General features: G+C 57.0%; 1 protein-coding gene across 7 annotated transcripts in view; it reads left to right on the top strand.

Moving 5' to 3' along the window:
• The first annotated feature begins 589 nt into the window (after positions 1-589).
• PTPRF (protein tyrosine phosphatase receptor type F) overlaps positions 590-13,594 on the top strand; it is an 83,488-nt gene continuing 70,483 nt past the window's right edge. For 4 of the 7 annotated variants that reach the window (XM_054572087.1, XM_054572090.1, XM_054572088.1 and 1 more), the window contains exons 1-2: positions 590-746; positions 7,571-7,647. The gene's annotated coding sequence lies outside the window, so the exon portion shown is untranslated. The remainder of the gene's footprint in view (positions 747-7,570; positions 7,648-13,594) is intronic. The other 3 variants (XM_054572089.1, XM_054572092.1, XM_054572093.1) reach the window with 1 other exon arrangement.

The raw sequence follows: 13,594 nt of genomic DNA on the forward strand, positions 1-13,594 counted from the left end.
TATTAGGGTTCATTTAGGGCTCAGTATTAGTGCTGGGGTCCATTTAAGGACCAAGGTTGGTCCTATCAAGCTTAGTAGTTAGAGGTGGCAAGGAGATTTAGAGTCAGAATTGGTATTTGGGCTTAATATGGGACTTCAGATTTAAATAATTACTTTAGCCAATTTCGGGGCAGATTGAGGGGTTTAAACTCAATGTTGAGTTTGGGGGTGGGTCAGGGCTCAACATTGGTTTCAGATCTGTATGGGGAGGAATTGGGGTAGTATGGGGTTCATATGATTTTTTGGGGGGGAATTCATATTAGAATCGGGAAGTCCACTAATAGGGTCTGGACTTCTTATGGCAGTTTGGGTCTGTACATGGTCATTACTGGGTTTCTGGTTCAATACTGGGAGTTCCAGTCGGTGTGCATTCGGGGTTGGGTTGTGGCCTCTCTGGGCCTACTTGGCTCCGCGGTTTTATGAGCGAGAGTGCACGAGGGGAGGGGCTGCGCCGGGGACGAGCACGGCAGGGGCGCGGGCGCGGGCGCGGGCGCGAGCAGGGGCGCGCGGTTGGAGCTGGCGCGGGAGCGGCTGGAGCGGTGGCGGCGGCGGCAGAGGCGGTGGCTCCAGCTCCGGCTCCGGCTCTAGCTCGGGCTCTGGCTCTAGCTCCAGGGAGTGGGACCCGGGGGCGGCGGCAGAAGAAGAGAGGGAGCGGCGGCCCCAGCGGCTTGGGGGGGACATGCGGCCCGACGGCCCCTGGAGAGGCGGTGAGTGACCCCCGAGCCCCCCTCCGGTCCCCTCCGCATCGGTTCCTTCCCCACTCCCCCCGCCCTCTTCCCGCGCCAACCCAACGGAGCCGGGGGCGGTCCCGGGGGGGCTGGGGGCGCAGCTGAGGCCGGGCCGCGCCCCCACCTGCCGCGCCCGCAGCCTCGGCTCAGCAGCCCCCCCCCCAAAACCCGGCGCCTCCTCCCCGCGCTCACCCCAAGGCAGACGCGCCCCCCACCGCCGCCGGCTAGCCGGCCCCTCGCCACCCTCCCCCACCTAGACCGGCCTCTACGCCGCACCTGAGCCGCAGCCCGTGCCCCCCCAGTGCAAAGTTTTCCTTTTGCATTTGTGCTCCCCCTCCTCGGCCGAGCCCCACCTCCCCCCTTCCACCAGCGCCGACGTGCTCCGGGGGCGGCCCTCCACCTCCCACCTCCCACCACCCAAGCCCCGGGCGGGTCCAGGCCGCGCCCCCGCCCCCGCCGCACCGGCGCCCCCTCCCAGCCGGCAGGGGATCCGCAGCCGACGCGCCCCAGTCTCACTCGCGGCCCTGGCGCACGTGCGGTCCCGGGGTGCGCCGGGCGCGAGTTTGGAACCCTCACCCCCAAATCGCCCGCGCGGGCTGGTGAGGGGCCGGGGTGTGCTGTACCCACCCCTACCCCGGTGAAGCGATGTGACGGCCCTGGAGCGACCTGTCCCGGGAGGACGTGTCCACTCGGACCCGCTCCAGAAAGTTCACTCAGTCACCGCCCCGCGTCCCGTCCCGTCCTGGTGTGCCCTGGTCCTCATAGCGGTGCCCACGTTTCTGTCTCAGCTTCTTTCTCTCTTTCCCTCTGTGTCTCGATCTCTGTCTCTGCCCTTCAACGTCTCTGTATCTCTGTCTCCCTGTCTCCCTATGTCACTGCCTCCCAAACTCATCCCCCCCACCCCCACCCTCCCCCCCGCAATCTCAGGATCTCTCTCTCTCTGCTTTCCCTCCGCAGATCTCTCTGCTTTCCCTCCCTAGGGTCTCTCTGTTCTCTTTCCGGGTCTCTCTCTGCTCCCTCGTCAGGGCTCTCGGTGGTCCCCGCCCACATCTCTGAGTCTCCCTTCCCGGGTCTCTCTGTCGTCTCTCTCACTGGTCTCTTGGTGTCTCTGTCTCCCACTGACCCGAGTCTCCACACCCTTCTGCTAGGCCCCCTCCCCATTTCTCTGGAATGCTGCCCCTCAGGTTCTTCCGCCCAGGGTGGGGGAGGGGCTGGCCTTTTTCCCTATTTCAACATCCCCCCCTCTCAGAGTTGGAACAGGTTGGGGGGCGGGAGCCCTGTCCCTGTGTGAGCTGTGAAACCGAAGGGAGGCTGCCAGTGTGAGGGGAATCCTCTGGACTCCCCTGGGGGCAGCGAGGCAGAGCCTGGGAGGCTGGACTGCTGACTGTTGGTGATAAAGGCTCTACTTTGGCTCCTGTATAGACAAGGGCGGGGATCCAGAGTGACCTGGTGTGGGATCTGGCCTGAGAATCCAGGAAGTGCATTGGGGTGAGAGGCCTGGAAAAGGAGCCGAAGTGGTGCTTCCAGGGGGTCTTTGGTGGTGAGGAATCCCCTGAGAAGGGAAAAGATCTGCGGAGGGATCCTTGGGGAGGCAGCAGGGATCTGATGTGATCCAGAGGAGGGTTCTGACAGGAAATCTCAGGAAATTCTATGCTTGGCTCCTTATTAACTCTTGCTTCAGGGAGCAAGAAAATCCCGGTTTTTCACAGATTATATGAATGAGCCTAGGGCTTCAAGAAGGAGCAGGTGTAACTGCCGGAGCACAGCCCCCGACATCCGCAGCCCCAGGCACAGGCCACACACTCACTCACAGCCCCCTCATTCCCACACTCAGCTCACTGCCCCCCCCCCCCCCCCCCCGCCGCCCCCATACATCTACTGGCCTTCCTGCCCTGGCCATTGCACACTTGGGCTGCACAGCAGCCAGAGATGGAAAATCTGCTGTGCTTGCATGCCATGCACCACCCCGGGCTTGTGCTCCCACAGCAACGCTGTACACATCCGGGAAGGGGTGTGTGCACACTTGCAGTTTTGTGCGTCCTCACGCACACTTTCTTGCGCACTTTTGCTTGCTCAGTGTCTCCCTTACGATTTGAAATGTCTCTGTAGTTGTGTTTTCTTTTCCACTGCTCTTCCTCTTTTCTCTTTTCTTTCCTTTAACGAGGAAGTTGTTTTAATACAATTCCTTTCTCCCTCCCTGTCTTTCTCCCCCGCTGCCGCTCCTGACCTCCTCTCTGTGCAGCTTTGTGCCCCTGTCAGGGTGGGTGTTGTATTGGGGACTTTTGAGAGGGGAAGCCGGACGTGAGTGCTGGTGAAGCAGTCTGGGCAGGGGCCTGCAGTAAGAGGAGCCTGGCTAAACCTCCTTGGATGTTGTGCTGGTGTGCAACAAAACGCAGGCCCTGGCAGTCTGTGCTCCCCTCCTGTCGTCCTTCTGGGGAGTCCATTGCTGAGGGCCCTCAGTCAGGGGCAGGTGGGACCCAGACCTCCTCCACAGAGGCTGTGACTCACAGTATAGCTCTTCTGCTTTCCAGCTTGAGATCTTAAGGAGCTCCCTTAAAAACTGATCCTCCCCGAGGCTCAGTTTTACCCCCCGTCAAATGGGGCAGCTAATCCAGCCCTGGTCCGGTACCAAGGCTGTTGTGCGAATCCCAGGGAACTGTGTGGTAGTGCTTCAGCGGCAGTGGTATTCTCTTCTCGTGTGACTGGCACTGCTATGTGCGTGGACCAAGCTTGCAGCCAGGGCCTTGCCCTTGAGAAGCTCGTGGTCCCTGGGGGAACAGATTGCGTCATGGGAATGCAGAGCAATTCAGTAACCTCTTATTGATTGCTGACTGTGTGCCAGACTCTGGGCTAGGCACTTCAGCCAGGCTGCCTTGCTTCCTGTGGGACTAACAGCTGTGCAGAAGAGGCAACCCCCACCCCACCTTTTAGTAGTTCCTGAGGTTGAGCTTAGCATTAGCTCTCCTAAAGCAGCTGTAATTCTAAGATGAGGTTAGAAGCTGGGGGGATCCAACATGATACTGCAGAGGAGAATCCAGGGGTCAGAGTGAACTAAGTCCCACAGGAGACCAAGAAGGGCTATCTGAGTTGGGTTTTGAGAGATGAATAGGAGTTTGTCAGTTAGAGAAAGGGTGCTCCAGGTAGGAGAAAGAAAATAATAATAATAATAACAACATGAGTGAAGACTCAGAGGTCTTGTCATTTGTGGAGTATTCAGAGATACGGTAGATCACAGAGGGCTTCGAATGCCCTCTTCAGTAGCTAGCACTTTACTCTGGGAACACAGAAGGGAGACCCAAAGGATTAAAGCTTGGGGTGGGACATGTGGAGTGTGTTTTCAGGTTTATTTCTGGAAGATTCTGTGGCTATGGGAAATGGTTGAGCTAAGATGCTCAGTAAGGAGGAGCGTTCGTTCAGGTATGTTAGGTGAGCGATGATGGTGGCTTGGATAGGACAGTAGCATGGAGCCATTTTAGAAAGCACATTTATTAGGACAGAATGATTTGTCGGAGGCAGGGTGAGGAAGAGGAAGGGGTCTAAGTTCCTGAAAGCGATGGAGTGGAGCCTTCACAGAGCTAGGGACTTGGGAGGAGAGGTAGACTTGGGGGGCAGATAGTGAGCTCATGGTCGGACACATTGCTTTTGAGATGCAGCATTTGAGGTTGGGGCAGGGGTGGCAGGGACGCACAGGAGGGAGTTGGGTGAGAGCATCTGGAGTTTGAGAGAGAAGCCTGGGCCCGAGGAAGGACAGTGAATGAATATAGAGCTATGCTTCTCAGGAGAAGACAGCCTCAGTGGTTAAGAGCGCAGGCTCTGGTTTCTAACTGCGAAGATTCAACTCCAGTTAATGGCGGTGTGACATCAAGCAAGTTGTTTAACGTTTCTGAATCAGTTTTATCATGTCTCAAATGTGCATGAGAAAATTCTGTGCCTTACAGGGTGGTTATGAGCATTAAAGTTAATATGCTGGCAGCGCTTAGGACAGGGCCTGGTGCCTAGCAGGCATGGGCTCGGCGTCAGCAGTCCTTATTGTAATCGTCATCAGTGCGGGTGGTGCAAAACCCCACCCCCATCAGAATGAGGGGGAGCTTAAAAAACTACCTTGTTAAAGTGAAGGGCATCTGCTCACCTAAAGTAGCTGCGGTTCTGAGCTTAGGCTAGCAAGTTGGGGGCGCTCAACAAAGGGAGTGCCCAGCCCTCGTCCCTCATATTCATGGAGTTGAGTGTGTCACCCAGGTATTTCTGACCTTCAGGTGGGCTGGTGCGGAAGTCTAAAGGAAGAAGCCCTTGGGCGGGGAGATCCGGGGTTCGGAACGGGCGGAGGGCATTCTCAGACCGGGCGGCCTAGCACGTTCAGTTGCCCACCGCCCCCGCCCCGCCTGGACCCAGGGCGTCTAGCGAGGTTCTCTATTCCCACGTCTGCCTGTGAGGTTGAGATGCACCAGGATTTTGTGTGTCCCCAACCTCCAGATCTGAGAACAATGGTTTTCACTCCTCGGCAGTGTCTTAGCTGCTGCATCTGGGGACTGTTCCTGGTGCAGCCACCGGGGCTGCCTGCAGGCCACTCCAGAGCCGCGACTGTGCTTCTCTCGATTTCAACTTGCTCCCGGTCCTGCTGCCAGGCCAGCTTCCAGGCCTGGCAGATGACAGACAGCCCTGCTGCGGGCCAGCCCCGGGTTGGTGCCAAGGCCGTCTTACCTGATTTTGGCCCTGGCTGCCAACCTCACCCCTTCTGAGGCCTTTCTGGGTGCCAGGCAGAGATTTCTAACCTGTTTCCGGTACCAGTCAAGTTCTTTCTGAGTAGCTTTCTGATTGTCCTGGGTGTATCCAGCAGTTATGATAGTTCTGGGCTCGTCCCAGGGTGAGTCTAGTGTGGTTCTGGTAGAGCTGAGGGGTGATTCTGAGTGTCTGTCTAGGTAGTTTGGGGGCCAGCTTGGTCCCGGACTGGTGTGTTCTAGAATCCTGCCTGATGCCGTTCTGTGTGCACTAGGGTCTTTCCAAGCACCTGTTCTGTCTGTTCTCCAGGCCTTTGGGGTATGTACCTCTTTCCAAGTGTGGCTCCTGCTCAGTCCAGTCTCCAGACACCAGGCCCAGTGCTCCTGGGGTGGCCGTGGCCATGGGCATGGCAGTATTGCCTGCTGGCTTGGGTACCGTCCCTGTTCTCCGCCTGGGACTCTGCCCCTCTGCCTCAGGCTCCCTGAGCAACGGTAGAGCCAGCAGCCTCACATCTGGCACTATGAGGCCCCATGGGCACCACCAGACAAATGGGCCTTTGAGTTTGGGACACGGAAGCTGGTTTGTCTGGCCAGACCCGCCTGGCAGCCTGTGTGCTAGGAGCAGCGGCCACAGGGAACTTTGTGGAGAAACTCAGTGGTCTGGGGGAGGGAAGCCATCCTGCGTGAGTCCCGGGGCTGTTGGCTCTTGGGAGCTCGGGGAGTGATGGAGACAGGAGAGGGTGAGAGCCACAGGGTCAGCGTGGACAGGGTACTGGGCTGGTGAGTCTTCAGTCAGTGAGGACGTGCCCCACGTTGGCGGAAGTGTCAGTCCCGAGTGCTTCCCAGGTACAGGAGGCTGGCCTGGGCTGGCGAGGACATCCTCTGAACTCCAGTCTGTGTGTCCAGTTTGGGAGGAGCTAAGATGGCATTGCTGTGTGGGGCGGGGATCGATGTGCACGTGGGAGCGGGAGGCTGCGGAGAAGCCCGCTGAGGAGAGGCCCCCTGCGAGGTGTAGCCTGCGTCTCGTGGGTGCCGGCAGTGCCCCATCGCTGAGCTGAGCCGTGGTGAGGTGGAGATGAGGTGGGGCGGGCGTGTCTGCCCCCTGCCCCCGCGCAGGACGGCGCCGACACTGGAGGGGGCTCAGTGATGGCTCTAGAGGGAAGGGGCCCGCTCTGTCGCTGTACGTGTGCCAGCGGAAAAGGCATCCAGGGCACACCTTCATTTTAAAAATTACAGAGAAGCAAAGTCAAAAATAAATATTGCTTCTGAAGCTTCTTTGAAGGCTGCATGCGTGCTGGTGTGGTGCTTCCCGGCCGGCTTGTTTTCTGTGAACTCATCCGTGTGTTCACCCACTCATTCAGCAAAACTCGACAGAGCACCTACTATGTGCCGGCTCTCTGCTGGGTGCTAGGGATATGGAGCTGAGCCAGGCACACAGCTGCCTTACCTTAGGGGGGTGTGATTCGGTGACCACTCAGCAAATGTGTGTGTAAATAAATCATTACATTTCTGGTCACTGCTCCGACGCAGGGTCCAGCATGTTGGCTAGGACATCATGTGAGCAGGTGCCATCGGCCCTGAGATCCGAGGGGTAATTGGCTGGAAACACATGGCTAGCACCGTGCAGGCAGAGGCATAGGCTGGAAGCCTGGAGGAAATGTGGCACGTGTGACGATCAGAAGAGGACGTTCTTGCAATTGGAGGGTGGGAGGGAGGGGAGCATGGGCCGGGGGCCACAGAGGTGGGCAGTGCCGGCCGCCCCACTGGCTGGAGGGTTATGTTGAGGAGTTTGGGCACAGTTTTTACTAGTGAGGCCAGGAACTTGGTCTAGGATGTTACAGTACATCTACGTGCTGGGTGTCTGGAAGAAAGCCTAGCACGGCATAGGTGCTTAGGAGTATCGAAAGAGCGAGCGAGCGACTGAGTGAAGAGGGCATTTTCACTGCAGCGGGATCATCCTTCACAAACAGTTCCATAACCCGCTTTTTTCCCCCCTGCATAAATAGCAAGTTTGAATGTCTTTCTGTGTCAGTACACACTCCGCTGTGATGAAACACTTGATGTGCTCATTCTTTCCTCTCTCTCCAGGAAGGAGCGGAGGCCCCGGTGCCCTGCCCTCAGTGCTGGGTGTCCAAGAGTGACTGGTGTGAGCGAGCAGAGACCCGGTGAGTGTGCCCCGAGGGGGCGGGGGCGCAGAGGGGTCCTGCGCGCCCAGCGGAGTGGCTTGGGTTTTGACACGGGCTGGCGGAGAGCTATAGAAGGGATGTCACTAGCGGCATGGCATGAGCCCGTGTGCATGTGGCTGAGAGATGACGGAGGCCGGGATCAGGGAGGTGGCGATGGAGGTGGAGAGGAGGGATTCGAGCGCTATTTAGGGAGGTGGAGTAGACAGGACTTGGTGAAGGACTGAATGTGGGGCACGAGGCGGGGGGGTGGCAGGGATGCTGCCCGGGTTTCTGGCCGGAGTGGATGACGGAGGTGGGTGGGGACTGATACACAGCTTGTCAGCTGCTGTAGGTGTGAGAAATAGGCTTCCTGGTGACATCCTGGCATCTGTCTGCTTTTCCACTCACCATATTTCTATAGGAAAGCCTGTTCTCATCAACTGTTGGTTGTGGTAGGCGGAGTACGGTACCCACACGACCCAGGGTACACCCTTCCTCGTTTCCTTGAGGTCCACTTCTCTTTTCTTCCTGTTACAAGCGCAAGTGGACATGCTGGAGATGCAAGGAATGAGGTTGAAGAGTTAAGTTGGAGTCAGCATCATGGGCCTTGGGTGTCAGGCTAAGAGACTTTGGGCTTTTTCCTGTGGGTGACATGGAGGCATTGAAGATTCTTAAGCAAGGAAGCAACATCCATTCATTCATCTCTCCATTTCCCTATCCTTTTATCTCCTTACGAAACATTGTCTGTGTACCTGCTGTGAAGTAAAGTAGCAAACAAGGCGTGCTTGAGGGACACGATCAGATTTGCATTTTTGTGAGCTAAACGGGGGCATTGGTTTGTGTGCAGAATGGATTGGAAGGGAGTGACCAAAGGCATGAAGCCCACTTAAGAGGTGAGCGGTGACGAGGTCCTACTACACTTGGTGGTTGGGATGGGTGGAGAGCAAATTCAAACTCACTGACCAGCCCTGGCCAGAGTGGCTCAGTTGGTTGCAGCATTGTCCTGTACACCAGAAGGTGGGAGGTTGGGTTACCGGTCAGGGCACATGCCTGGATTGCGGGTTTGATCCCCAGTCAGGCACATATGGGAGGCAACCAAGTGATGTTTCTCTCTCTCCCTTTCTCTCATAAAGAAACATTTTCAAAATTAAAAAACCTCCAAAACTCATAGATGAGCTGGTTGTGTGGGACGAGGAAGAGAGCATTGGAGAAGGCCTGGCTGGCTCGGTGGTGCTTTCACTGACATGGGGTCCTGGAGGCAGAGCGGGATCAGGGAGGATGAGTTCCTGCTGGGCCATCCTCTGTGAGTCGGCGACGGCAGAGCCCAAGGCTGTCTTGTTCATCACCCAGCCTCCTGGCTCGGGGCCCGGCAGGGCTCAGCGAACAGTTCTGCAAGGACGGCTGAATGCATAGGGCATGGAAGAAAAGGGCAGGGGAGGGAAGTGAGCATGTGTTGGGCGTCTGCTGGGGGCCAGACCCCGTGTGTGGTGAGATGGACACTGAGGTGAGTGACAAGCTGCAGCAGCAAGGGACTCGTCACAGGTTAGAAAGGTCAGATGGGGAGATGGGTGTGGGAATACCTTGTATCCCTTTACCTGTCCATTCTGAGATGATGCGTCTTACCTACCTGGGAGCCCAGTTGTACCAGAAAAGGTGCCTGAAAGCATCACCCCCCGTCTTCTGGGGAGGCCACCATGTGTGAAGGGGCAGGATGTGCTGTAAAGCTTGGCTTCTGGAGGCAAGGCAGGCTTGGAGTGAGGGGAAGAGGCTCTGAGACCCTGAGGCCCGGGGACAGCTAATACAGGGGTTACGTCAGGCTAAAGCCTCCTCGGGTGTGGTCCCCAGAGCGTCACAGGGGCCTGCCTCTGGGTTCAGAGGCGGGGGCCAGGGCAGTCCCTAGGCAATGGCAGCAAAAGATTTTGCTGTCTGCTTCAGGGTTTCTCAACCTCAGTACTGTTGACACTGACCAGACAACCCTTTGCTGTGGGGGCCCGGCCTCTTACAGGAGGCCTCCAGGATGTCCAGCAGCATCCCTTGTTTCTTCGCACTAGATGCCAGTAGCACCTGCCCCCCATCCCTGTCCTCAGTGCTAACAAATGTCTCCAGACATTGTGTAATGTCCTACGGGGGACAGGACCACCCTGGGTTGATAACCACTTGGCTATATTACCTCTTGCTGCCTTTACTGACCTGTACAAATCTGGAAAACCAGGGAGGACCAGTCAGGGGAGATTTTCAGTGATGGGCCACTTGTGCTGAGTTTTGGAGGGTGAGTAGGTGGCTGGGGCAGGAGAAGGGCATTCTTCCCAACAGAGGGAGCAGCAAGTGCAGAGGCCTGGAGGCAGCCGCGTTGGTGAGCATTCCCCAAGGGAGGCTCCACTCCTCCGAGGGAGGAGGCGGAGGGCTGGTGGCTTGGGGGTGATGGCTGTAGGGAGGCGCCTCTGCTGGTCCCCTTTGTCTACCCCTGGAGCTAAGCCCTTGCTGGCCCTCGTGCCCTCTACCTCCTGGAGACCCTGGGACCCTCTTTCTAATCCCCCTTCACTCGCAGGGGAGACTCAGAAGCTGAGGGCTGAGGACGGGCAGGACCCCAGCTGTGGGAGGGCAGGCAGGCGGTTCCCTGGCTGCGCTCGCAGACTCTGGTCAACTGATTGGGAGAGGAAGGCAGTCTGCCTTCGGCCGCCTCCCTCCCTGGAGCTGGGGTCCGGGCCGAGCCCGTGATTTATTCTCGTCATAATCCGGCGGTTGGTTTGGTGAGAGTTGGAAACGTGTTGGTTTTCCTTTCCCAAGTGTAACAAGCCTGTTTCCGCCTCCGTGGCCGCTGCTGCAGTGCCACGCGGTGAACTGTCCAAGACGTGACAAAAGGGCTCGGTTAGCTGCCCACTGATTAGAAGATGAACGGCTTCCAGCTCTCCCTGCCCTCGGGCTCCTCTTGCTCCAACACCAGCCTTTCCCCTTGGCCAGCGCTGTGTGGATGCCTGGGTACCCTTCCTTCTGCTGATGTCCATTTTGGAGCCCCAGCCTCCTGGGAACAGGGTCCTGGCCTGGGGAGGAGGCGGGGAGGACGCTGGAGGAACAGGTGGTATTTGGAGATTAATTAATATTTGTGAATAATAACACGTGCCCAAGGGAAACAAATCAATCTGTGTTTGCATATTCATGAAGAGGTCGGAATGATCCCAGCTGTTCTCCAGCCAGGGGAACCCCCCCCATCCTTGGCATCACATGGTCTCTTGGGGGTGGGACTCTAGGGCTGACAAGGGTGGTTAGGTTGGGCTGCATGGAGGTGACATGACCTCTATGTAACATGCATTTCCATGACGATTGTTTTTGAATCCTGTGGCTTGGTGTGGTGCCTGGGCCTCCTCCTTTTTCCCTCAGAGCAGTGCCTCCCAGGGTCTTTGATTTCACACACCAGTACAGTTTCCAAAAGTACTCGGGGACCAGGCATGGGGTTGGCAATTTTTTATTTTGCCAAGTAAGGACATTATTTTAAAAAAAAAACAAAAAACCAACAAACCCCCCCCCCCGCTATCTGCTATCACCATCATTTCATACAAGAAAGGACATTTTAACACCAAGGACAAAATTTGAGAATAAAGGACAGTTCTATCCAAGAAAGGGTAGTTGGCAGCTTTACACTGACATAGCAAAGGAAGAGGATATATTAAAGCCATTCTGAATGCAGAAAAATTACATTTAATTATATTCTATCATACAGTAGAGTTGTTTCCCTGCCCAAGTATGTCAGTTTGGTAGAACTGACGGCCCACACTGCAAGTGAGAGACGCGCCGGAGCTTGTGAGTGCTCAGGCCTTGTTTTCGTCGCAGGCGTTAAGAGCCCCGGCTCCCCCAGCCGTGCCGGCGGAAATGGACACTCTGCTCCTGGCATGGTTGCCCCGGATTCAGTAGGCTCTCTGCAACCCCGGCAAGGCTAGCATGGTCCCGCCTCCCTGCTCCTCACCCACCTTTTCCCCACCGGCAACCTGGGCACTCCGGAGCGGGGACAGACCTGGGGATCTGGGACTCTCAATGAGGGGGCCCCTGAGCCGGGAGTGGCCTGCCCTGCCTGGCATGGGACAGGCGCTGTGCCCAGAGTCTAGGGTGGGAGGGCAGCTCGCTCATGCCAGGAGCTGATGAGGGAGGGGCCCTGGCTCAGACAGCTATGTGGTTGCCTGAGTAACTCCCCGGGAATGTGTCTGTGTTTGTGTGTCCCCGTGTCTCCCCTCTCTCTGGGCCGCCATGGCCCTGTGTCCGTGGGCCACTGGGAGAGCGCTCTGCGGGAGGAAATATCTTTTCAACTTCTCCACCTTTGTCTGTTCTGCTTTCTGGATCTGAACAGTGTCATGAACGCCCCAGGCCCAGATATATAGGGGGTCCCTAGGGGCCCAGGTTCTCTGACACCCATGATCGGAATCTCATCCAAGATTGTCCCACATGAAACCTGCTCTGGAGCTGTACCCCCATGATGGCTGTATTGGGGACATCAAACCCTTTCATAGTGGTACCAGGGACTGATACCTCCATGATGTCTACAACAGCGGGTTACCCCTCTACTAGAAAGTACTGGGGAGTTATACCTCTGTGGCATCGAGCGGGCAGCTTCACTCCCATGACGTCCGGACGCCCTGTCACACTGTTGATGTCAGGGTCAGACAGCTACATCTCTGTAATATCTGCACTTGGTTGTTACATTGTTGTGTGTGCCAAGGCCACGACAGGGAGTTAAGCCTCTGTGATGATTGTATCGGTGAGTTACATTCCAGGGTGACTGTGCTGTGCAGTTGTCCGTCCATAATGTCTGTTCTGTGTAGCTTCATCCCCTTTATGTCCATACCATGGAGAGATGCCCCCACGGTGTGTGTTCCTGAGGGTTGAGCCCCTGCAATACGTGCACTAAGGGGGTTCGCACTGGCTGCTTCTCCCCGAGGTTAAACCTCTGTGATTATGGTATTGCTGCCCCTGTGATGCCTGCGCTAGGCCCCTCTGCCCCGTCCTTTGGTGCGACACACCACGGAGCTGTGAGCCACGACACTGCACCCGGGGCTGCAGGACGGCCCTGTCGGGACCGTACCTTCCTGACAGCCTGGCCGGGCATTTCGCCTCCTGATGTCTGCTGGGATGTTGAATCCCGTTGCTGGCCGCACTGCTGCACCACAGCGCCATGATGACCAAGCCCAGGAAGGGTTTTGTGACATGTGACCTCCATCCCAAATAGGCTACGCAGGGCATTGCTGTGGGGCCTCCCTGTCTCCAGGTCTCAGCCACCTGAGCTCTGTGATCTCTGAGCAGAACCCCAGTTGTGATGGGGATGAGGTTGGATGCCCACCACATGCCTTCAACCTCCTCGCTCTTGCTGCTCAGCTCCTGTCTCAGGCTTTTGGCAAGATCTGGGACAAGGGCCATCCCCCACCCTTTTCCCTTTGTGTTCAGCCCCTTTCCATTTCACAGTCCTGCCTGCTTTGTCCCCGCACCTCTGCTCACCTACTAACTTCTGATCTCATGATCTTTGACTGTCTCACTTGAGACTAGGGTTCAAATTCTAGGAAGGAGCAGAGCCATCTTTGAGCCCTGCCCCACATGATCACCAGTCCTGTTAACCTCCTTGCAGATTTTCTTATCATTGTGGGTCAGCCAGTGCCTGGCTCTGATCGAGACCTTCCGCTGGAGTCAGTGGGTACCACTGCAGGCCCCTAAGGTATCTTCACGGTCACTCACTCCGCCTGTATGTCCTGTGGCATTTTTAGAGCATCAGTGCCATCTCCTGCCCAGAGGAAGTTATGAGCAAAGCTGGTGGGCACTGGTGCGCATCCCCTGCAGCCCCCTGTGTGGGGAACATGGGAGACAGACCCTCAGGAGTTCCCCGCTGGGGCTAGGGCGTGAAAGCAGCGCACCTGTACTGCACAGTTTGACCACCCTGAGGGCTTGAGTCGCTAGCAGAGTCGGGAGG

This window comes from Pteronotus mesoamericanus, unplaced genomic scaffold (assembly GCF_021234165.1).
Source record: "Pteronotus mesoamericanus isolate MK-2021 breed Mesoamerican mustached bat unplaced genomic scaffold, CSHL_Meso_final contig_221, whole genome shotgun sequence".
NCBI classification, from domain to species: Eukaryota; Metazoa; Chordata; class Mammalia; order Chiroptera; family Mormoopidae; genus Pteronotus; species Pteronotus mesoamericanus.